The 26,841-nt window shown below is 41.2% G+C and overlaps 1 protein-coding gene across 1 annotated transcript in view; it reads left to right on the top strand.

Annotated features, from left to right (window-relative positions):
- The first annotated feature begins 12,644 nt into the window (after positions 1 to 12,644).
- The window catches only part of TXLNB (taxilin beta), a 119,931-nt gene continuing 105,734 nt past the window's right edge, over positions 12,645 to 26,841 (top strand). The window contains exon 1 of the mRNA XM_063443300.1: positions 12,645 to 12,751. The gene's annotated coding sequence lies outside the window, so the exon portion shown is untranslated. The remainder of the gene's footprint in view (positions 12,752 to 26,841) is intronic.

Below are 26,841 nucleotides of genomic sequence, written 5' to 3'. Positions count from 1 at the left end.
CTCATTATTTTTAGGGTGAGGGGGGTAGGTAGGGAGATTTTTTTTTTTTGGGGGGGGGGAGGGTTAACTAGGGTCCCCCCCCCCCTTTGTATTTAGGGCCGGGGAGGACAATAGGTCCCCCCCTTATTGATAATTTTAGGGCCCCCACCCGCCGCACAGGGGTGGGGGCCGGGGGGGGATAATAGGTCCCCCCCCTTATTGATCATTTTAGGGCCCCCACCCGCCGCTCAGGGGTGGGGGCCGGGGGGGCAGTAGGTCCCCCCCCATTGATAATTTTAGGGCCCCCACCCGCCGCACAGGGGTGGGGGCCGGGGGGGACAGTAGGTCCCCCCCTTATTGATAATTGTAGGGCCCCACCCGCCGCTCAGGGGTGGGGGCCGGGGGGGGGACAGTTGGTCCCCCCCCTCATTGATAATTTTAGGGCCCCCACCCGCCGCACAGGGGTGGGGGCCGGGGACAGTAGGTCCCCCCCTCATTGATAATTTTAGGGCCCCCACCCGCCGCACAGGGGTGGGGGCCGGGGGGGGGACAGTAGGTCCCCCCCCTTATTGATAATTTTAGGGCCCCCACCCGCCGCTCAGGGGTGGGGGCCGGGGGGGGGACAGTAGGTCCCCCCCCTCATTGATAATTTTAGGGCCCCCACCCGCCGCACAGGGGTGGGGGCCGGGGGGGGGACAGTAGGTCCCCCCCTCATTGATAATTTTAGGGCCCCCACCCGCCGCACAGGGGTGGGGGCCGGGGGGGGGGCAGTAGGTCCCCCCCCTCATTGATAATTTTAGAAAGCGAGCTGAGCTGTCAGTCAGACAGCTCAGCTCGCGAACGCGCATTCCGCGCACATGCGCGGTAAAGCGCTCAGGTTCTTCATAGGGCGGCATTCAATGCCGCTCTATGAAGAACGCGATTGGTCCAGCGCGAAGCCGTCCCATTGGGCCCCGCGATTTCGTCATTTTGACGAAAAAGGGGGCGCGGCCTAGCGGGGAGCTCGGCGCTGGAACGGAGGTAAGTTTTTAATATAAAAACACCGATTTTTTTTTTTTTAATTAAGGAAAGTTCATATAAAAGCAAGAAGGAAGGCTGGGGGACCTGTCTTTCTTGCTTTTATATGGTGACTATAGAGTCCCTTTAAGTGAAATGTATTGCTTGTCTGTGCCTCTCCCCTCCCCCCTCCCCCTTCCTTTGTCTGTCACAGCAGGGCATTGCCACAGGGACACTGCCAGCCCAGTTTGAACTGGCTGCTTTATCCCTCCTTCATCCCCCATCAGCTTCTTGGGATTGAAACCCCTGTTGTTTTGTGTTGGAAACCCCATGTAGGGGTCTGTGCATGTAAAACCATGTGTGACGAAATAAACAGAGCTCAGTCAGTGTTGTACTCCAAGAGCTGTGTGTCGTCCAGTTACTGGGGAGAAATGGATCTCTGTATATTCTAAAGTGGTTTCTGAGCGGCTTAAGGAAGGAATTAGTGTAGGTAACCGGTCAGGTTACTCAGGGTCCTCTACAGGGATAAACTACTTGTCCCATAAACCTCTGCTGTAGAGCAGTTTATAGGATGAGCGTAGAGCCCACATAGCAGAATGAGAGACTGCCTGCTACTAAAACTTGCTTCTGAAAGTGCATATTTTAAAGCTTTATGAACTTTAAAGGAATTTTTTTCATATTATTTTTGCATTTAAGTATCAAAAAGAAAAGAAACTTCCTAGGTAAATATTAGTGTCAAAACTAACATTCCTGAGGTGTGCCGTCACTAGCGGAAAAGTATAGTGTACTATAGAATAAGAGGTAAAAGTCAATGCTTTAATATATCAAAAAGACGTACCTAACGTAAACTGTCACCAATTCATAGGTACAGTATATGCTGGCTGATTATTGACTAGCAGTCAGAATAGCTGACACAAGAATAGAGAGGCGTATACGTAGGGGGTAAGGGGGCAGAGGAGGGATGAAAAAACAACATAGAACGTAAACATTAGTTGTTTACTTGTTTATCAGTTGGTCTATTATATCATAAGGTACCCGGGGTGGGAGAATATGTCAGAAAATCCCCAGGGTCCAAATGGTATCGCTACTGTTCTCCAATATTCAAATTGACCTTGTAGATCTTTAGAGGGATAGGTTTGTATGATCGTAAACTGGAAAAGCTACTAAGATCGGTAGCGGAGTCATTCCTAAAGAATGGTCCGTCTTAAAGCATTAACTGATTCAATCCTAGATCTAATGCTGTATACAAAGTGTCCACTGTCTTGCGCCAGACAGGTTAACTGTCTGTGTCCCCTGTCTTGCAGTTTCAGAGGCGATTAAACAGGTAGCGGAAAGACTACTAGGTCTGTAAATAAAGTAACCACTATCTTGCTCCAGACAGGTTTACTGTCTGTAGCCACTCTCTTGTGGGTTCAGAAGTGATGAGACAAGTAGCGGAATGAATTAGACCGGCATTCATTCCGCTACTTGTCTCATCACTTCTGAACCCACAAGACAGTGGCTACAGACAGTAAACCTGTCTGGAGCAAGATAGTGGTTACTTTATTTACAGACCTAGTAGTCTTTCCGCTACCTGTTTAATATATTTTGTATGTATAATTCCACAACGATACTTACAATAAAAAAACAAGCATCTTTATTAAATCATACATACCGTATGTACTCGAGTATAAGTCGACCCGAATATAAGTCGAGACCCCTAATTTTACCCCCCAAAAATGGGAAAACCTATTGACTCGAGTATAAGACTAGGGTGGGAAATGCAGCAGCTACTGGTAAATTTCTAAATAAAATTAGATCCCCAAAAAATTATACTAATTGAATATTTATTTACTGTGTGTATGTAATGAATGCAGTGTGTGTATGTAATGAATGCAGTGTGTGTAATGAGTGCAGTGTGTGTAATGAGTGCAGTGTGTGTGTGTGTAATGAGTGCAGTGTGTGTATGAGTGCTGTGTATGAGTGCAGTGTGTGTGTGTAATGAGTGCAGTGTGTGTATGAATGCAGTGTGTGTATGAGTGCAGTGTGTGTATGAATGCAGTGTGTGTATGAGTGCAGTGTGTGTGTAATGAGTGCAGTGTGTGTGTGTAATGAGTGCAGTGTGTGTGTGTGTGTGTGTGTGTGTGTGTGTGTATGAATGCAGTGTGTGTATGAGTGCAGTGTGTGTATGAGTGCAATGTGTGTGTGTAATGAGTGCAGTGTGTGTGTGTAATGAGTGCAGTGTGTGTATGAATGCAGTGTGTGTATGAGTGCAGTGTGTGTGTATGAGTGCAGTGTGTGTTTATGAGTGCAGTGTGTGTATGTGTATGTGATGCAGAGCCTTGGTGGGGGTGGGCATTTTTATTATGATTTTTTATATTATTATTATTATAATATTTTTTTATATTATTATTATTTTAATATTTTTTTTTATATATTACATTTTTATGTTATTTATTTTCGTCCCCCCTCCCTGCTTGATACATGGCAGGGAGGGGGCTTTCACTCCCTGGTGGTCCAGTGGCATTGGCTGTGTAGAAGGGGGGCTGGCAGAGAGCGTTTACTTACCTTTCATGCAGCTCCTGTCAGCTCCTTTCTCTCACCTGCGTTCCGGTCAGCTCCCACTGTAAGTCTCGCGGTGTGACTGCCGCGTGGAGCTCTGACCCCGCGGCTCTCGCGAGACTTGCAGAGGGAGCTGACCGGAACGCAGGAGAGAGAAAGGAGCTGACAAGAGCTGCAGGAAAGGTAAGTAAACGCTCTCTGCCAGCCCCCAACAGCCCCTTGTCTGTATTATGGCAATGTAAGTTGCCATAATACAGACACTCACTCGAGTATAAGACGAGTGGGGGTTTTTCAGCACGAGTATATACGGTAATTTAAAACAGTCTAAGCATTTTTCTACTGCACATAAGAATAAGAACAATAAGTATTTCAGTTAGCATGTATATCTCCCATTTTAAAATTAGTGTAGGACCCACCGATATTGGGGTACTGTGATGTAGTAATGGGCTTAACGTAATATGTTCATATGTTGTTACCAAATTCTCATATTTGTTTGCTAAGATAGGTGATTTTCAGTAACCTTGTAAGATTTAAACTGTTTTTCGTGCTCTCTGTTCCTTAATCTGTATTTTGTATATAGTTTTAGTCTACGCATCAGCACCACTGCTGATATACTTGAAAATTACAGAACTCTCAATGTATTATTCCTGGTCAAATATGTTATAAATAAATTAATAAATAAAAAACATGCATGTTCTGATTGTGCCTCTAATTCATCTTTTTTTGTGCGTTTTTGGAATCCAGACCAGATTGCTTTTGGTTTAGCGCCCCACCTGTCCACTCTCAGTGCCACTTTGGAGTAGACCACAGGAAAGCATACATTTGAGGAGAGTCAACAGAAGCAGTTTAAGCAATAAGTATTTCAGTTAACATGTATATCTCACATTTTAAATTCAGTGTAGGACACACCGATTTTGGGGTACTGTGACATAGTAGTGGGCTTAATGCATTATGTTTATATGTTGTTACCAAACTCTCATATTTGTTTCCTAAGATTGATGATTGTAAGAAGCCTTTTAAGATTTAAAGCTGCATGTTTTGTTTGTGTGTGCTCTTAATCAAGATTTAAAATATGAGCAACTGATGATTTTTTAAGATAATTAGCAATTTATTAGAAGTTATACTTGGCAAAGAGTTATAGTATATAACTTATTGCAAGAGAGGCAATGATTGCAGTATGGTGTAAATTCAGTTTTGGGGGAATACTACTAAAAATATAATATAAAACTCTGGTGTGTTTAGTTGAACATATACACTGAACAAATAAAAAAAAATAAAAAAACTTTTGTTTTTGCCCCCATTTTTCATGAGCTGAACTCAAAATTATAAGACTTTTTCTATGTACACAAAAGGCCCATTTCTCTCAAATATTGTTCACAAATCTGTCTAAATCTGTGTTAGTGAGCACTTCTCCTTTGCCAAGATAATCCATTCACCTCACAGGTGTGGCATATCAAGATGCTGATTAGACAGCATGATTATTGCACAGGTGTGCCTTAGGCTACATCTGATATACAAGGTGTCCACCTAATACCAACGGCCCCTGGACAGGTAGGTGTTCCTAGGCTGGAAGTAGAAAAATAATGATAATAAAGCCCTTTGCAAAAACAAAAAGAAAATGTAATGGAGAGGGTGTATGAGAAGTAGAAAGTAAGCATACTCAGAAAGATCTCCACTAGACAAACGACACAGTCCTATAGCCACATCTCCCCAAGTAAATACAATTGCTTCTTGTCCAATAAGGAGAAAATAGGGAAATATCCTCTCCACAAAGGGTCAAGAGAAAAAAAAAAGTGTAAATGCTACCTTAACCCTATATACCTCTGCACTGCACAAAGCTAGTGCCTACCTGAACCCAATCATCCCTGAAGCTACCAACAAGACCACAAGACAAACTAAGTGCACATGGTGCTACCCAATAGGCATGTGCATGGGGAAAATTTTCAGTTCGGTAACTTCGGAACTTCGGCACTTCAGCCCTTCGGAACTTCGGCACTTCGGCAGTTCGACACTTTGGAAATTCGGCATCTTCGGAACTTCGGAACTTCGGCACTTCGGAACCTCGGCAACTTCGGCACTTCGACACTTCGGAACTTCGGAATTTCGGAACTTCGGAATTTCGGGACTTTGGCACTTCTATTGCAGCCGCTTAGTAGATAACTCCCTAATTCCCACGGTATTAGGGAGCTATCTACTAAAAGGCTGAAAGACCTAAATTGGTCTTTCAGACAAATTTACTAATACTAAGTAAAAATGACTTAGTATTAGTACATTTTGCCCCTACTCGCTATACCGCGAGTAGGGGCATGTCTAGTAAACAGTGAGAAGCCTGTGGCTGCTCACTGTTTAAAAAAATAAAATAAAAATAGCCCCCCCAGTGGGTGGGGGCCCTAAAGTAAAATGATGGGGGGACCTATTGTCCTCCCCCTGGCCCCACCCCTGAGCGGCGGCTGGGGGCCCTAAATTGGTATAAGGGGGTGGACCTAATGTCCTCCCCCCTGGCCCCCAACCCTGAGTGGCGGGTGGGGGCCCTAAATACTAATAAGGGGGGACCTAATGTCCTCCCCCCTGCCCCCACCACTGAGCGGTGGGTGGGGGCCCTAAATGGTAATAGGGGGGACTTAATGTCCTCCCCCCTGGCCCCCACCCCTGAGCAGTGAGTGGGGGCCCTACAGTAAAATAAGGGGGGACCTAATTACCTCCCCCCTGGCCCCCACCCCTGAGCAGCGGGTGGGGGCCCTAAATCCTAAAAAGGGGGGGACCTAATGTCCTCCCCCCTGGCCCCCACCCCTGAGCGGTGGGTGGAGACCCTAAATACTAATAAAGGGGGGACCTAATGTCCTCCCCCCTGGCCCCCACCCCTGAGCGTGCGGGTGGGGGCCCTAAATACCAATAGGGGGGACCTATTGTCCTCCCCCCCAGCCCCCACCCCTGAGAGGCAGGTGGGGGCCCTAAAAAAATGAGGGGGGACCCCTCATCCTAAAAATAATGAGGGGGGACCTTTAACTAAGAACCTGTAAAAAAAAATTACTTACTATTCAATGTATTCTTTCTTCTAAAATCTTCTTTTTTCAGCCCCAAAAAAGACAAAATAAAAAACCATAATAACCGACACAATTAAAAAAAGATAAAAAAATGAGCGCATGGAGGGCTCTGCGCAGACTGAGCTATGCAGGGCGGGGCAAGGCTTGTAAAGCCTTGCCCCGCCCTGCAATTAGGCTCAGAGCACTCTGATTGGTGGGTTTAAGCCATCCAATCAGAGTGCTCTGACAGGTAAATGAAGAGACTGACAGGTAAGTCTCTACATTTACCTGTCACAGCACTCTGATTGGTTGGTTTGAAATCCACCAATCAGAGTGCTCTGTGTCATTTTCCCACGCTGTGTAATTTGACTCATAACTCTCTGATTGGTGGATTAAGTAACCAATCAGAGAGTTATGAGTCAAATTACACAGCGTGGGAAAATTCCAAAGAACTTTCCCACGCTGTGTAAAATGACACAGGCAGGAAAAATTATGACTATGATTCTGTCGACATGCAAATATGACTAAATTTTGCCTCGCATAATGGTTACACAATATCAGACATTATTACAGTGACAATTCTGAGTTGCCAAAATTATGTTATATATCTAGATTTAAAAAAATAGGAAGTGGGAGAACTTATGATTGATTGTAATATTTTTCTCTTTTCTATCTTGTGTTAATAAAAATTGGGGAGCATGGTTCTTTGCAAGTAGAAAATAGATTTGTTAAAAAATGAAAGGAAAAAGGGGCAATTGACCACCCACTCAGCCTTTCCACCATGAGGTGATGTTCCCACACATTTAGTCTGATGAATTGCTGACCATCCTTCAGTGTAGGAAAAAAAAATAGTTTCCCAGAGATAAAAGGCTTAGTTACCCAGCAAGATTAAGGAGCGCATACAACTAATACTTCAGAACAATTATTTCTGGTTTAACCCCTTAAGGACCGAGGACGGTTCAGGACCTGAACCGTCCTAACGGTCTTAGTTACTTACCCGATCGCCGTCGTTCCCCCGGCAGCGATCAGCGGTGCTCCCGGTGTGGGGAGACTGCCTGCAGCCCAGACAGTCTCCCCATGGCGGATTTGGACCCCTGGGGCCATGTGATCGCTCAACAGAGTGACCACATGGTCACAATAGGTGTCCATGTGTCTGCCTGCAGGGGGACTGTCTGTGCTGACAGGCAGTCTCCCTGCTAGTATAAAATCATTAAAAAAAATTTACGTTAATAAAAAAAAGTTAACGTTAATAAAAAAATTATATATTTGTATATATATGATATATAGACATATTTTATACCTATATAATATATGTCTAAATATCATATATATAATGTTATGCTAAGTGTATTTTTATATTAATATGTACATATATTAATATAAAAATACACTTATAATTAAATTACACACGTATATATATCATATATATAATAACTATATATATTGTATATATATATTATTATAAAATACAAATAATAAGTAATTTAAATTAAATAAAAAAATGTAAAAATAATAAAAATGTAAAACAATTATATATCTATATGAAATTTTATTCTAACTGTATTTTGATATTAATATATATATATTTATATCAAAATACACTTAGAATGAAATTGTATATATATATCTATGTATATATAAATAAATAAAAAGAATACGAAATATATATATATGTCCATATACAAAATTACATAAATAATTATATAAATATACATGTAGACTTCAAATATATAAATATGCATATATATTTAAATTATACGTGTGTATTTATGTAATATTTTTACATAATTAAGTAATTTTATTGATTTCAATTTGAGGGACCTGCCTGCAAACCCAGATCGAAAGTCCAGAGAATTTAATTTGCTAGCACTGTATTTTACCCTGTAACGTTCTACGACACCCTAAAACCTGTTCAACTGTTTTACTCGGGACACTTTGCTGAATACAAATATTAGTGATTCAAAACAGTAAAACATATCACAGCGATGATATTGTCAGTGAAAGTGACTTTTTTTGCATTTTTCACACACAAACAGCACTTTTGCTATAGCGTTTTTGAAAGTTACAGGGTCAAATATATGGGTCAAATATTTTTACATTGAAAATGGCCAGGTTGGTTACGTTGCCTTTGAGAGTGTATGGCAGCCCAGGAATGAGAATTACCCCAATGATGGCATACCATTTGCAAAAGAAGACAACCCAAGGTATTGCAAATGGGGTATGTCCAGTCTTTCTTAGTAACCACTTAGTCACAAACACTGGCCAAAATTAGCGTTCAATTTAGTTTTTTACTTTTTTCACACACAAACAAATATGAACGCTAACTTTGGCCAGTGTTTGCGACTAAGTGGCTACAAAAAAAGTCTGGACATACCCCATATTGAATACCCTGGGTTGTCTACTTTAAAAAAAATATGTACATGTGGGGTGTTATTCAGAGATTTATGACAGATAATAATGTTACAATGTCACTATTGATACATTTTAAAAATGTATGTTTTGAAACCGCAATATTCTACTTGTACTTATAGCCCTATAACATGCAAAAAATAGCAAAAAGCATGTAAACACTGGGTATTTTTAAACTCACGACAACATTTTGAATCTATTTAGCAGTTTTGTTTCATTCGCTTTTGTAGATGAGTAAAAGATTTTTCACATAAAAGTCAAAAAACATGTATTTCTTTCAATTTTTCATCATATTTTAAAATTTTTTAAAATTTAATTACATGAGATTATATAAATAATGGTATGTAAAGAAAGCCCCTTTTGTCCTGAAAAAAACAATATATAATTTGTATAGGAACAGAAAATGAGAGAGCGGAAAATTACAGCTAAACACAAACACCACAAAAGTGTAAAAAGATGCCTGGTCGCAAATGTACAACATCGCAAAAACAGTCCGGTCCTTAAGGGGTTAAAGACAGTTGTTATCTTCATGTAGAGGATTCCGCTAGGGGGACTAGGGGTGCTCCTAGCTATGCAAACTTATTAATGTATTTTTGGGAATAGGTGGTGTTGGGTGGCTGGGAGCAATACCTGGTCAGATATAAGCGATATATAAATTACATTATTTTATTTGGAATGGTGGGGAGGAAAAGCTGAAACATTGTATTACACCATTGAATCAGAATGATAGCAAAATAAAATTAGATACCATATGGAGATAACTTTTTTTGATCTGACCATTTATGAGGAAAGTGGACAATTGAAAACAAAAACCTATTTCAAACAAGTGGATTGTAACAGTTACATAGGAAGGAACAGTAGTCACTGACATTCAACAATCTCTTATACAGTGGGACCTCGCTTTACGAATTTAATGCGTTCTCCGGGACTTTCTTATTGTGAAAAATGTGTTAACCGAAACACGGTTTCCCATAGGAATGCATTGAAAACCAATTAATCCGTTCTGGAGGTCAGAAAAAAGTCAAAATGAGCTGGCATGGAAACCAACCCACAATGCAGAACACACAATAAAAGGCATGCAAACGACGAAGTTCAGCTCACTACCTTTCCACAGCTTGAGAAATTCCCCAAAAAGTCCCAAAACAACTGCAAACAATTTCCAGAATGGCTCCAAAACTCAATGCAAAAGCCACTCCAACACCTCCAACATCTCCACAATCGACGCCACGTGTTACCTACAGGCTCCAGCATGCAGGGGACGGTGCTATAAACCTCCCAGGTGCAACGCATCCTGGGAAAACTTGTTTTTTAGTGCGAAAAAAAATTGTAAACTGAGGCATTATTTTTAATGGATTTTAATTTGTAAACCGAAAATTATGTTAACCGAGGAGTTTGTAAAGAGAGGTCCCACTGTACTTCAAGAAGCATTTGAAAAGAACGGGCGTGACAAACAAACATTGGAAACAGCAAGGATGGACATATAGGGAATCCTTAATGTCACATAAAAAAGAGAAAATAAGTTGAATTAAGAGTCCACCTAATGTATTTTACTATAATCATCAGAACAGGCAAACACACAGGATTATTAGCAAAAATTGTCCAAACCTATGTAAGGACACGATTTTAAGAGCTATACTTCCCACCAAACCAAGGTATTCAAAGTAGTGACTACCATATACACAGAAAGAGGAGAGGTAATTTTAATATTATTAAAAGTATTTCATGGATGTGGTAATTGTATAAATTGTCGGGAAATGAGAGGTAAAAAAAAGGTAACTACTAATACTGGGAAATTTAAAATAAAAGAAGTGATCACTTGTTTCATAAACACATCATCTATTTGTTCATTTGCCCATGTGGATTGAAATACATTGGAAGAACAGGTTACAGGTACATATAAAAAAAGCATTCAAAAAGCATGCAAACAACATACTGTATCTTTACATGTCAAAGACAAACACAACAGTAAACTGGAAGGATAATGCAAAATTAATGTGATAAAAAATACAATTTAAAAAAACAAAACATTAATTGCGCATTATAAATATATTCAGAATGCTCTTACAACAGATGTTTTAAATACACATTAGCTCATTTAGCACTAGCACAATTACATTTTTCTCTAACATTGGGATTAGCATAGGACCCACTAATATGGAGGTAGTGTGAAGTAGTGGTGTGCTTTGCACAATATGGCCATATGGTGGAACTGAACCCTCATTTTTATTTGCGGAGATAGGTGATTTTAAGTAGCCTTATAAAATTTATGTGTGCGCTTCTCCTTAACCTATATAATGTATACATTTTGGTCTCCACGGCAGCACAATTGCTGAGAAATGCATGTTCTGGGTGTTCCCCAAATTCCCTTTTTCTATTTACTATATAACTTTGGAGTCCAGACCAAGTTTCAGATGTTCCTTTGGAGATGACCACAGGAAAGTATAAATTTGAGGAGGTTTTGGATAGTAATGTCACTTTAATTTGTAATTCATTAATTAATAATGTCACAATAATTTTTCATATAGATCTGATAATTGATTTGCATTGTGGGTATATATATGAAAGCACTATTACTTTAAAGGAACACTATAGTGTCAGGAATACAAACATGTGTTCCTGACACTATTGTGTTAAAAATGTTTTTAGGTGGCTGGCTCCCCCTGTCCATGTTAAATAAGTTTTAAAAAAAAAAAACCTCACCTTTATTCCAACACAGCGTAGATCAGCTGGCGCTGGCGCTGGCGCTGGCGCTGGCTCTGCCCCTGCTCCGCCTCCATGGCTGAGATCATCAAATTTGACAACCTCAACCAACCCAATGCTTTCCCATAGAATCAGTACTCTGCATGGAGATGTTAAGCTGTAGTTGGTCTGGTGATTATAGTGTCCCTTTAATTGTTTAGTTCTGACACTGCATTTTGTGAATTGTGAATCTAAGATTCAGCCTATTTTACGCCCTCTAATTTCTGCTTGAAATTTACCCTGTGTTTTAAAGATCTATATAATTTGTTCAAAGTATGAGTCCTTAGCAGGCCTCCCAACCATTTGAAATTCAGTGGAACACTCCCAGTTGGGTCCTGCTAAGCCGTCCGTGGTTTAATACCTCAAGTCCGCTTTTGTGGACACCAGAGAACAGTCTACAAAAAGCATAGAGCAAGGACATAATTAGATAGACTTGTGCTATGCTAAGGGCATGAATGCAAAAGGCCCTGCAGAAAGCACTTAAACAGTTCTCTCTCTATTGTCCACCCTCAGTGGGCTGGCATGGAGGATTGACAGGCAGACTGGTGTGCATTCGAGCCATGCTGACCTGCAAGTTCTTCATGTGGACCCGACCCCATTCCAGGTAGACAATTTGCGTCACTGGTCCACTACCTTTTACCACACCCACTGACATCTTGATTCACTGGACCCCCGATGCTGGGGGTATAGTCCTAGTTCTGTGTAGTTCATTTCTAGAATATGTCAATTCAATTTACTTTTTACTTCAGTACAATTAGTACATATATTAGTTGGATAAGTAAAACATTTTCTTGCTCTAATCCATGAATGATACATTGAAGATGGCTATTTCTACATGCATTCTTCTATCCTTCAGCTGTTTGATTTTACTAAGGCTGTCTAAATTTGGCATGCTCAGCCCCTCTGTCACAAGCCTTATCTGTCTCACCCTCCCCTCACTTCCTAAATTATCTTTCTCTTGCTGTCCTGCGTATTTCTTCAGTTGTCCCACTGACAATCTCTCTCATTTCACTGTCTCCATACGTTGTTCAATCGTTCTTGTCCTCCCTGGACGCATTTGTTTGGTAAGTCCCTTAAAATATTCACTGTTTTTCAATTTCTCTGTTAACTATTCGTGCTATTAACTAATCAAATATCAGACATCGAAGTATAACATGTCAAAAGATTAAATGATTAAAATACAATTATAAAGTATAACAATAATATCATTTTATTCTAGTGCTTTCTTAATAAAAACAATTTAAATTTCTGTGCTTATTCACTTTGGTTAAAAAAAAAGAAGAGAATAGTTTGAAGCATTTGAACTAAATAATTAGTTAATAACTAAACCATGGATTGTAGAGAATTAAAAAGAGTATTGCAAAGAATTGTAGGCCAAAACTGCAAAACTGTAAACTTTTTCCACTTCTAATATCTTAATATAAAGCTTAAATTGCTTTTCTTATCTCTCCATTATTTGTTTTAGTACATACCATTGAATGAGTAAAATCACAGTTTCTAACCTACTGATTAAATCAGTATGGGACTTATTACTAGGCATCATATTATAGCAATTTGAAAACTAAATTCAACTTTTAGGCTAAAATAGATTTTACAGTTGCATAGTTTTTTTCCATATCAGAACATTTAACCTAATTTTTGCTTTTTGTTTTTTAATTACTCACGGTAAGTTTTCAGTGACTAAACCTCCCATGAGACCATTCAGCTTCTTTCAGTAGTTTTGCTGTGGGATGTTTTCAATGGTCCAGGAATTGGGGTGCATTGACGAGGAAATTGTACATTTTAGGCTAAATACAGATGAGCTAAAAAAAGGTCTCAAAATAAGTATTGTCTTTTTTCCCCAACAATTCAATTGATCATTTCTGCCCAACTCTTAGTTTTGTGAATAAACCATTTTGTATGTTTCTATTTTCAAACTGTTTCATTCCAGTGTTAATGATTAGTATGTATATGCTTTTTTTTTTTTTTTGGGGGGGGGGGGGTTATACTGTGTACTACTTTAGTGTGTGTTCCAACTGATATATAAGCAAAGCATGGAATTCCTTGCCACAATGCTTAAAATAAATTGTGACAGCATAACAGGTGTCATGTGTCTCTTTGATAGGGCTGCAGAGGAGGAACATTGGGGGCTGGTTCTGTGAAATGAATGCACATGCTAACTTTATCTCAATTTACTCGTGGCAAAGGCTGTAACAATTTGTTGTGTCATTTTGGCTGTAGACGAACGTTGTAAAGATGCTAACTCTTGCGTAATCAGCATATGTTATGCTTTGAGAATTGCAGAATTATTCTGATTCCTAAATGCCTAAATCTGACAAAATAGTAAAGTATGGATTGAAAGGCATTGTCTTTTTCTTTAAGATAATCTGAAGCACTAACATTCTACAAACCCTTTAAAGTGTCCAAAATTTCTTGTTTTTTTCTTTCTGTCTCATCCTCTTGATTTTAAATTATATAGTGCCAAGAAACCCCATACATCTGCATAATAGGTAATATATCCATCCAGGAAAATTAATAATTAGAACACAAGCTAAGAAAGTAAGAACAGAGAGTGGTACGGCACATACGGTACTAGTGAAATACATCCAGCATGGCAGATAGGGGACAACAAGACACTTATCCCTACTAAGATAACTTTTGTTTAGTGTGCGGCAGGAAGGAGAGCACTGTGCATAGTGTATAGCAAACCTGCAACCTTGGCACTCTAACACATCAGGGGTGTTTGCACAGGAAAGTGACTTAATACTGCTATAAATTGTCATAGGGTACAGTATTGTTTATGATTGGTTTACTGTTTAAAAGTAGTGATGTTGGAACTAAGCTCCCACTCTGCTGCCTCCCTTGGGCAACCCAAACCTGGATTGGAGCATAGACATCAATACTCCGTCATTAAACAAATCTTGGCAGCATAGCCAGGGCTCACAATATGTGCATGCAGTTGCGTAGGACAGTCACACCCCACAGTAATGTAGTGTTTATGGGACCAGGGCTGATCCTGGGCAGGTGCATGATGTGAACAGCATCCAGGCAATCTGTAAATAGAGGTGCATTAGGCTCCACCCACTGCGCTCAGCTCTTCCCTTTGTATTAGGCTCCGCTCAGCAGAGGGATCAGGATTCCCCCCTATCTGGCCCAGGTTAAGACACAGGGAGTGGGAAAAATTAGTATCCAGATTCTCCCACAGTCCCACCTGTTCCCTGTTGTAACGCTTTTGGGGACACCAGGAAACTGTCTCCAACAATCATAGCTTGAGCGCATTGTAAGATGTGCATGTGCTATGTTCAGGGCATCAGGACCTTGCAGGGAACACTGAAACATTGCTCCCTTCACGTCCTGCGTTCACTGGGCCGGCCTGAGTGATGGACAGGCAGCACGGTGTGAATTCCCAACAAGCTAATCTGCCATTAACTTGGGCAGGCCCGCCTCCTTTCTGGATGGGTCTGCCCCTTTATTTCACTACTTATGTCACTGCCCGGCCCCCTTTATCTTCCTCATTGGGAGGTATTTGGAAACAGGTCACTGACCACTGTGCTAAAACATGTATAATGTGTTCCCCTTATTCTAGATTAAATAAACAAAAGTATAGTGTCGTTTTGGCCTAGTAGCTCAATATGTCAGCTGGATGTGATTTTATGTTTATAATCTACAATCTAATAAATTAATGGGTATTGGATACCCAAGGCAGTCTTTAACATAGGGTCATTTACTATTGTACAAATGTTATTCGGGGCGGTAATAAACACATGGTCAGACCTAATAGCTAAGCATTAGGAATATTCACACCCGAACCAATTTACAGTACAGCAATCCGAGGCTTATAAATTACTAAATGGCGGCCAATGATAAACCAAATGGGAGATGTTGCTGTCAGAGTACTCTGGTTGGCTAGCAAGATGGATCTTAACAATATTTCAAAGTGTGAAATCCTATAAAAGGACTTTCCTGGTTTTCCTTTTTGTATTTTTTGCTGGTTATACACATGGGTCGAACTAAATGCTTAGGGCTGTATATTTGATTTTACTTTATTGCTTTTGATGTTTTATTTATTGATGATGCATGTATCTGTCCTTTTCTACCTATATGTACTCAAGTAATATGGAGGAAATTGAAGAATAATTGAATCCATTCTGAGAGATAAGTGCATCAATTCACAGATATACTCCTGGTGTGCATACAATATTGCCCTATGTTATTTGCATATTTGATATCTTTGTTTTTGTTGTATTCTATGTAGGTAAAGAGGAGTCTTGAGAAGAGAATGGTGCTCATAGATGTGAAATGTTTCACTATGAACACCGAGTGATCTGAAAAGCTGGACACCGTGTCCAGATGGTTATGCGATCATAATTGTTGGGTCTCCACAGAGTGAAAAGTGTATATTAACCCTTTCCGTGAGCTTGAACATTAGTGGGCTCCCATGGTCATTTTAGACATGAAAAGAGGGGTGTTCAATCGCGAGCTGCACAGAATGGGGTGTGAGGTACACTATAAGGTGGACATGGTCCAATACTGCTGGGACTTATATCGAAACAACAGGGGGGAGAGGGGGGGGGTCAAAACATATTCCTGTGTGGAAAACAAGCCCTTATTGTGTGCTCGAGTCAGCGTGTTCAATTAAAGGGACATGTTGATACCACGCATATATTTGGCCGGATATTAGTCAGAATAGGATGGGTATCTGATTATGGCTGCTTTAAAGTCGGACGGGTGTGCACAAAGTGATATTTGTTGGAAGAAAGACATAGATACATAAATAAAGGAATGAACAACACAAATCTATATACAAATTTACAGTGGTGAGTCATCATGATTCGATAAAGGGAGTGAAGGTAAAACCCTCTTTAAGACCCTTGGGGGCTAATGTATCAAATTTATAAACCCAGTAGCACTCCCTCCTTTTAAGAAACTGGTCTAGGTCTCCACCTCTTTTTCCTAGCTGAATTTTTTCTATTCCCGCGAACTTGATGCAGTTTGGGGTGTCTGTATGATTAGTTCTGATGTGCCTAGCAACTGACGTATCTCTGTTGGAAGTAACAGAGTGGACATGTTCCATAATACGTCTTTTGAATGGGCGTATGGTTTTGCCCACATAGCAATTTACACATTAGTAAGTAGATCATTCCCTGAGTGTTACAGTTGAAGAACTGTTTTATGGGGATCTCGACAGAGTTGTTATAGTTTAAAAGGGTTTTTGATCCTTTAGCGATATATGTACACGCGACACATCTCCCACATTGGTACGTGCCCTGTACAGTCAGCCAGGTTTTATTCGTTTTAATTGATGTAGAGAGGTGACTGGGTACCAGCATTTCTTTGATATTTTTGCCTCTTCTTGCTGTAATGGATACCTTCGTGGGGATGGTGTTTAAACAAACCTTTTCTCCATTAAAATACTGGTCACGCCGCAGCTTGGACCGCCTTCATGGCTGAGATCATCAATCTTGATGATTTCAGCCAATTCAATGCTTTCCCACAGGAAAGCATTGGGAGACTATGGCACATGTGGAAAAACGTGTGCTGCGCCAATCAGCATCTCTATACAGAGATGCATTGAATCAATACATCTCTACGAGGAGAGTTCAGCATCTTTATGTAGAGTATTTAGACGCTAACCGTAAGTGCTGCACACAGTACAACACTGAAATAGGAAGCACCCAGAGTTGCCGTCATCTGAGTGACTGCCACTAGAAGTGTTACTAGGCAGCAATGTAAACGCTGTCTTTTCTATGAAAAGGCAGTGTTTGCATTGCTGAGCCTGCAGGGACAGGCTATAGACACCAGAATTCCTACATTAAGCTGTAGTGGCTATGGTGACTATAGTGTCTCTTTAAGGCAAACATATTTTGCAATCATTCATGTTGATGGAGCTACTAAACTTTTCTCTTTAGAGAGGATAGATAGATAGATTGATTAAAATTTAGAGTACAAATATTTACTGAAATGTCATTTTAAACACTTAGTCTGTCTACTAGTGGTTTATATAGAAAAAATGGATTACAAATTGATCACTGCGATCAGTGTAAAAACTTTAATTACTGCTGCTCTTTTTTCTAATTTTCCCCTTTTTACATGTATGTACGTAGTGGGGAATCGTGATGCAGCATAATAACAGAGAACTATCCCACTTACCACCCAAATAATGACAGACAATGTAGTATGGATGAAACAGGCCACAGCATTTATTATAACATATGATAATTACTGTAAAACACTTCCATAATTTATTTGTAATCTTTATCTTTACTTGATATAAACCAAACGTCAAACATAAATAGCCATAACTTAACAAATAGGTTAACATATAGTGTCATATAGTATAACCCAACCGTCCTTGCCAATATACTGACTATGAGCCTATGCACCACTTCTTCTCCCCCTCGGCATAAATTTCTGTTTCATCCCAATGCTTACCACCAGCCGACCTTTTTCCTCACTAGGTGGGCACGTCCAAACATGTAACCTCCCCTTTAGAGCAGGGGAGGTTGAGACCTGAAACTTGACCACCTCATTCCGCATATTCACATAACCGCCTGAAACTTAATTGGCAAGGACATACCCCCAGCTAGCTGCGACTAAGTATAACAATGGGGCGGGCGGGCGGGCGGGCGGGCGGGCGGGAAGCTATTTTTCTGGACGGAATCCCAAGTGGCACTGAGGTAAGACCACACCACCAAACTCACACACCACTTAATCCCACCCACACATTCATACACAACCAATCACATGCATCCATCCCCACACTCATACATGTGCCCTTGTCCGCTTAGCTGTGCTATCTCCCCAGGGCCTTATACCCTAGTTTTAATAACCTTGGAATTTTTAATCTGGAAACATACTGAAACATCAGGAAATATACTGTTAGCTCAGTATGGACTTATAAATTATACATTACATGTTTCAGTTGCTATGACTCACTCTGTTATACATTGTGCAGTCCTTGTGGACATTGCTATAAATATCATTGTTCGATGATGCAGGATTACTGATCACATAGAAAAAGAAAGAAACAAACAAACAATCTTTATCATGTTTACTGACAGAAGACTAACAAGCAAGCACTTACCACGTATTTAAACATTATACTCTAAATAAGTCGACTGTATAAGTTATAGATAATGTAGATGAGTGGTCACACATGAGCAAACTTTCAGTACAGACTCCCTTATCCTGGCAGGGATATGCATCTGACCTAGGAAAAAATATTTCCCAAACCGTCTTATCAATAATGCACTTAACTGAAGAAGAAGTAAGTCTAAAATCTAAATTAAACAGCACTCTCTACTTTACACTTTATATGTGTACAGTCCTTTTGGTGTTGCATATTTGAGGTTTATGCAGTTTAATTTGGGGGACACTGAAAAACATCCCAATAAATTATGAATAAATTGAGCTTGAGAAACAGTCAGCCATTTCCCCATCTTTTTATCGTCCTATACTACTAGCCAGGTCTTGATAGTTACTTGCCACTGCATAGTTTGCTCACTAGGGGTGAATTTCTGCTCGGCAGGGCTGTATTTTCACTCACCACTGGCAAGTGGAAATTTTGAGCCCTGATTTTATCATTACATTTTTATTTATTTTTAAAGTAAAAAAAAAATAGCACAGTAAATGGACCTATAAAAATGTAACCCCCTTACCTTCTGGTTTAATATAAATTGTAATATTCCATTTTCCAAAGCCCATAGGATGGCTTGACGAAACAAAATCTAAGAGCATACTCATCCTCCTAAAAAAAATAATTTAGTAAACTTGGTATCAATCAAATGGTAATTGGAATGACCTGCGTCTCTGCATGCTATAAAAACCCAAAACTCAAAGTTATTTCAACTATTAAATACTTTATTAATTGGATATGCCATGTTATGGTCATTGACAACAGAGAGTATATCAAAAAATGTTCTTTCTCTTTCTGCTTTGCAGATTTTAGAAGAAAAACAAAAAGGGTTATTCACTAATGTGAGAATTCAAAGTGAATTTAAAATGAATTTAAAGTATAGGGCCAAAATAGCTGAATTGGAAACATTCCATACAAGTCTAGTCAGTTCAACTACTTTGACCAAAAATGTAAAATAATCTTTGATTTCACTTTAAATTCTCACTTTAGCGAATAACTGTTTATTAATCCTTTTTATTTCTAATTTCTATGTTAGTCATTGAGAATTCTGGACTGCTTTTACCATAGATCTGTTTGTGTCTCGGGTAAAATGTTGCTCAAAACACATTTTTAGTCAAGGTTTATACATTATCCAATCGAATTTCATCTACTATAATTTGAACAGAAATCATAGGATCATCTGTATTTTAGTATTTGAAGACGTGCTAGGTATTATTAGACAATAATAGCAGTATAAACAAGAAAACACGTTACCAACATTCTCAGCTTTGTAAAAACAATAAACTTACTGCATTTTATAATAAAAACAATGCAGCATAATATAAATGAAATACACATCTTTGCTTTTATAGCAATTTTGAAACGTGAACTAACCAAATGACTGTCAGCAATACCCATCGTAACTGCAACTTTATTGGGCTCACAGCTATAGTATTTACAGTTTATGGTCTGTTATTGGATTTGGAACAGTTTTACAATACGTTTAATTCATGTTTCATTGGGCAATCATGAAAATTGCTGCCTGTGCTATGCAAATCATTTGGATATATAGGCCGAATATCAGGATATAAACTGAAATGAAGACTCTGTCAAAGTATTTACCTTCAGAAATAATGAACTCATTGAGTGCCAGTAAGTCATCAGTTCTTTTTTAGTGTGCTGAAATTCCTTTCCTTCAAAGTCAAAAAGAAGCCGATGAGCAGTGTGGTTCCTCAGTTCGACATGCAATACATTTTACATCAATAGAGATGGTTCTAGCTAAGGTTTAGGTTCTAGATCACCTGAATGGCATCTATACCCACACTTAGGGCTTTGCTATAGTCCATGCCATAGTGCATGCACGGCAATTCCAGTTACTGTTTTCTGTTTTGTTTTTTTAGTCCAGTGGTGATCTTTTTTATGATGTGAATAGGTCTTTCATGTCTAGGCGTCTACATAAGAATATTATGTATTCAATGTAATTTTTGTGGTTGCCTTGATCTGTACTTTTGAAAAGTATTTGTTGTCCATAATTACTACCTGTTTTCAACTGTTGAGATGCAGAGATAGGAGGTGTGTGTATAATGGAGTGTGTGATAAACTATTTTGGACTAAATGTCTAGTGCTTGATGGATGAGCTTTGAATTTTACTCTCAACAGAACCAAACAACTAGTGAGGTCGCGAACATAAAATTTTCGGTTCGCGAATGGCAAACGCGAACTTCCGCAAACGTTTGTTAACCGGCGAACCGGGCGAACCGCCATAGACTTCAATGGGCAGGCGGATTTTAAAACCCACAGGGACTCTTTCTGGCCACAATAGTGATGGTAAAGTTGTATCAAGGGGACTAACACCTGGACTGTGGCATGCCGCAGGGGGATCAATGGCAAAACTCCCATGGAAAATTACACAGTTGATGCAGAGTCTGGTTTTAATCCATAAAGGGCATAAATCACCTAACATTCCTAAATCACAATGGATATGGTTTGACACCTGACATATGACATATTGACACCTTGACATATGGATTGACACCTGTCCTCAGAGACCCTGATACACACTGACACAGAGCAGAATAGGGACTGTTCCCCCTACATAGGGTCACTTGGCAGATATGGATTGACACCTGTCCTCAGGGACCCTGATACACACTGACACAGAGCAGAATAGGGACTGTTCCTCCTACATAGGGTCACTTGGCAGATATGGATTGACACCTATCCTAAGGATCCCTGATACACACTGACACAGAGCAGAATAGGGACTGTTCCCCCTACATAGGGTCACTTGGCAGATATGGATTGACACCTGTCCTCAGAGACCCTGATACACACTGACACAGAGCAGAATAAGGACTGTTCCCCCTACACAGGGTCACTTGGCAGATATGGATTGACACCTGTCCTCAGGGACCCTGATACACACTGACACAGAGCAGAATAGGGACTGTTCCCCCTACATAGGGTCACTTGGCAGATACGGATTGACACCTGTCCTCGGGGACCCTGATACACACTGACACAGAGCAGAATAGGGACTGTTCCCCCTACATAGGGCCACTTGGAAGATATGGATGGACACCCAACCTAAGGATCCCTGATACACACTGACAAAGAGCAGAATAGGGACTGTTCCCCCTACATAGGGTCACTTGGCAGATATGGATTGACACCTGTCCTCAGGGACCCTGATACACACTGACACAGAGCAGAATAGGGACTGTTCCTCCTAAATAGGGTCACTTGGCAGATATGGATTGACACCTGTCCTCAGGGACCCTGATACACACTGACACAGAGCAGAATAGGGACTGTTCCCCCTACATAGGGTCACTTGGCAGATATGGATTGACACCTGTCCTCAGGGACCCTGATACACACTGACACAGAGCAGAATAGGGACTGTTCCCCCTACACAGGGTCACTTGGCAGATATGGATGGACACCTAACCTAAGGATCCCTGATACACACTGACACAGAGCAGAATAGGGACTGTTCCCCCTACATAGGGTCACTTGGCAGATATGAATTAACACCTGTCCTCAAGGACCCTGATACACACTGACACAGAGCAGAATAGGGACTGTTCCCCCTACATAGGGTCACTTGGCAGATATGGATTGACACCTATCCTAAGGATCCCTGATACACACTGACACAGAGCAGAATAGGGACTGTTCCCCGTACATAGGGTCACTTGGCAGATATGGATTGACACCTATCCTAAGGATCCCTGATTCACACTGACACAGAGCAGAATAGGGACTGTTCCCCCTACATAGGGTCACTTGGCAGATATGGATTGACACCTAACCTAAGGATCCCTGATACACACTGACACAGAGCAGAATAGGGACTGTTCCGACCTACATAGGGTCACTTGGCAGATATGGATGGACACCTCTCCTCAGGGACCCTGATACACACTGACACAGAGCAGAATAGGGACTGTTCCCCTACATAGGGTCACTTGGCAGATATGGATTGACACCTGTCCTCAGGGACCCTGATACACACTGACACAGAGCAGAATAGGGACTGTTCCTCCTACATAGGTTCACCATTTTTAACCCAAGGCAGCTCATCTCATCAGGCCTTTTTTAGTCAAATGTATCGCCCACTGTCAGTCCCTTTGGGATCCATCCCTCATTCATCTTAATAAAGGGGTTCATCGCTCCTCAGAGTGTCGATATCTGCAGTTAAGGCGAGGTAGTCTGCTACCTGTCGGTCGAGTCGTTCTCTGAGGGTGGATCCCGAAGGGCTGTGGCGATGCGTAGGACTTAAAAAGCTTTGCATGTCCTCCATCAACAACACGTCTTTAAAGCGTCCTGTCCTTGCCGGCGTGGTCGTGGGAGGAGGAGGATTACTTTCACCTCTTCCCCTGTTAGATTCCCGTTGTTGTAATTTGGTAACATTTCAGCCACTTTCTGCTTATACCGGGGGTCTAGTAGCGTGGACACCCAGTACAGGTCGTTCTCCTTCAGCCTTTTTATACGAGGGTCCCTCAACAGGCACGACAGCATGAAAGACCCCATTTGCACAATTTTTGCTCCCCAGAAGCTGTCCTAGCAACCCGGTCATACAAATATTAATTAACGGCTTTTTATTGTTGGAGCAGGCGGTCGAACATTAGGAGTGTTGAATTCCAACGTGTCGGGCTGTCGCAAATCAAACTCACTGGCATGTTGTTTCGCCGCTGGATATCTGCAAAGTGCGCCATGGTCGTGTAGGAACGCCTGAAATGGCCACACCCCTTGCTGGCCTGCTTCAGGACATCCTGTAAGCCTGTGTACTTATGCACAAAGCATTGTACGATCAGATTACGCACATGTGCCATGCACGGCACATGTGTCAACTTGCCCAACTTCAATGCCGCCAACAAATTTGTTCCGTTGTCACAAACCACTTTGCCGATATCCAGTTGCTGCGGAGTCAGCCACTTTTCCACCTGTGCGTTCAGGGTGGACAGGAGTGCTTGTCCGGTGTGACTCTCTGCTTTCAAGCAAGTCAAACCCAAGACGGCGTGACACTGCCGTATCCGGGATGTGGAATAGTACCTGGGGAGCTGGGGGGGTGCCGTTGATGTGGAGCAAGACGCAGCAGCAGAAGAGGACTCAGCCGAGGAGGTTATGGAAGAGGATGGAGTAGGAGGAGTAGAGACCTAGTCGTGGCGGTGTCACCAACTCCTCTGCAGAGCCACGCATTTCATGCTTGGCAGCCGTCAGCAGGTTTACCCAATGTGCAGTGTAGGTGATATACCTGCCCTGACCATGCTTTGCAGACCAGGTATCAGTGGTCAGATGGACTCTTGCCCCAACACTGTGTGCCAGACATCCCATTACTTCCTTTTGCACAATCGAGTACAGGTTGGGGATTGCCTTTTGTGAAAATAAATTTCGTCCGGGTACCTTCCACTGCGGTGTCCCAATAGCCACAAATTTTTTGAACGCTTTAGACTCCACCAGCTTGTATGGTAAAAGCTGGCGGGCTAATAGTTCAGACAAGCCATCTGTCAGACGCTGGGCAAGGGGGTGACTTTCTGACATTGGCTTCTTACGCTCAAACATGTCCTTGACAGACACCTGACTGTGGGCAGTTTTTGGGTTTTAAATGCACGCTATTGTGACACCAGATATGAGTGGCAATGTGCACTTGCAGAGGTTGGCAGAGTACACGCTGTAGGCCTGACACACCTGCTTGAAGACAAGTAACTGCTATTCAATCTATAACAGTGAAAAACGTTTTTTGGTTTTAAATGCACGCTATTGTGACACCAGATATGAGTGGCAATGTGCACTTGCAGAGGTTGGCAGAGTACACGCTGTAGGCCTGACACCCGCTTGCAGACAAGTAACTGCTATTCAATCTATAACAGTGAAAAAAGTTTTTGGGTCTTAAATGCATGCTATTGTGACACCAGATATGAGGGGCAATGTGCACTTGCAGAGGTTGGCAGAGTACACGCTGTAGGCCTGACACACCCGCTTGAAGACAAGTAACTGCTATTCAATCTATAACAGTGAAAAAAGTTTTTTGGTTTTAAATGCACGCTATTGTGACACCAGATATGAGTGGCAATGTGCACTTGCAGAGGTTGGCAGAGTACACGCTGTAGGCCTGACACACCCGCTTGAAGACAAGTAACTGCTATTCAATCTATAAGAGTGAAAAAAGTTTTTTGGTTTTAAATGCACGCTATTGTGACACCAGATATGAGTGGCAATGTGCACTTGCAGAGGTTGGCAGAGTACACGCTGTAGGCCTGACACACCCGCTTGAAGACAAGTAACTGCTATTCAATCTATAACAGTGAAAAAAGTTTTTTGGTTTTAAATGCACGCTATTGTGACACCAGATATGAGTGGCAATGTGCACTTGCAGAGGTTGGCAGAGTACACGCTGTAGGCCTGACACACCCGCTTGAAGACAAGTAACTGCTATTCAATCTATAACAGTGAAAAAGTTTTTTGGTTTTAAATGCACGCTATTGTGACACCAGATATGAGTGGCAATGTGCACTTGCAGAGGTTGGCAGAGTACATGCTGTAGGCCTGACACCCGCTTGCAGACAAGTAACTGCTATTCAATCTATAACAGTGAAAAAAGTTTTTTGGTTTTAAATGCACGCTATTGCGACACCAGATATGAGTGGCAATGTGCACTTGCAGAGGTTGGCAGAGTACACGCTGTAGGCCTGCCACACCCGCTTGAAGACAACTAACTGTTATTCAATCTATAACAGTGAAAAAAAAAATTGTTTTTAAATGCAAACTATTGTGACACCAGATATGAGTGGCAATGTGCACTTGCAGTGGTTGACAGAGTACACGCTGTAGGCCTGACACACACGCTTGAAGACAACTAACTGTTATTCAATCTATAACAGTGAAAAAAAAATTTGTTTTTAAATGCAAGCTATTGTGACACCAGATATGAGTGGCAATGTGCACTTGCAGTGGTTGACAGAGTACACGCTGTAGGCCTGACACACACGCTTGAAGACAAGTAACTGCTATTCAATCTATAACAGTGAAAAAAAAAATTGTTTTTAAATGCAAGCTATTGTGACACCAGATATGAGTGGCAATGTGCACTTGCAGTGGTTGACAGAGTACACGCTGTAGGCCTGACACACCCGCTTGAAGACAAGTAACTGCTATTCAATCTATAACAGTGAAAAAAGTTTTTTGGTTTTAAATGCACGCTATTGTGACACCAGATATGAGTGGCAATGTGCACTTGCAGTGGTTGACAGAGTACACGCTGTAGGCCTGACACACACGCTTGAAGACAAGTAACTGCTATTCAATCTATAACAGTGAAAAAAGTTTTTTGGTTTTAAATGCACGCTATTGTGACACCAGATATGAGTGGCAATGTGCACTTGCAGAGGTTGGCAGAGTACACGCTGTAGGCCTGACACCCACTTGCAGACAAGTAACTGCTATTCAATCTATAACAGTGAAAAAAAAGGTTTTGGGTTTTTAAATGCACGCTATTGTGCCACCAGATATGAGTGGCACTGTGCACTGGCAGAGTACATGCTGTTGGCCTGACACACAGACGCTTGCAGACAACTAACTGCTATTCAATCTATAACAGTGAAAAAAAAATTGTTTTAAAATGCACGCTATTGTGACACCAGATATGAGTGGCACTGTGCACTGGCAGAGGTTGGCAGAGTACACACTGTAGGCTTGACACACAGACGCTTGCAGACAACTAACTGCTATTCAATCTATTACAGTGAAAAAAAAATTTTTGTTTTTAAATGCAAGCTATTGTGACACGAGATATGAGTGGTGGCGCTGGGCAAGTGGGCACAGTATCCACTGTGAGCCTGACACAGAAGCTGGCAGGCAGACAGGCAACTGCAATTAGATTACACACACAAAAGAAAAAGGCAGACTGATGTTCTAGCCCTAAAAATGGCTTTTTGAGGTGCTGTCCTTACAGCAGAGATCAGATGAGTCCTTCAGGACTGTAGTGGGCACTAAATACAATAGCCTAGCTATACATTTCCCTATCAAATGAGCAGCAGCTACACTTTCCCTCCTCTA

The sequence above is a fragment of the Pelobates fuscus genome, chromosome 2, assembly GCF_036172605.1.
Source record: "Pelobates fuscus isolate aPelFus1 chromosome 2, aPelFus1.pri, whole genome shotgun sequence".
Lineage (NCBI taxonomy): Eukaryota > Metazoa > Chordata > Amphibia > Anura > Pelobatidae > Pelobates > Pelobates fuscus.
The sequence above is the reverse complement of the archived record's forward strand: the minus strand, read 5'-3'. Positions and strand labels throughout refer to the sequence as shown.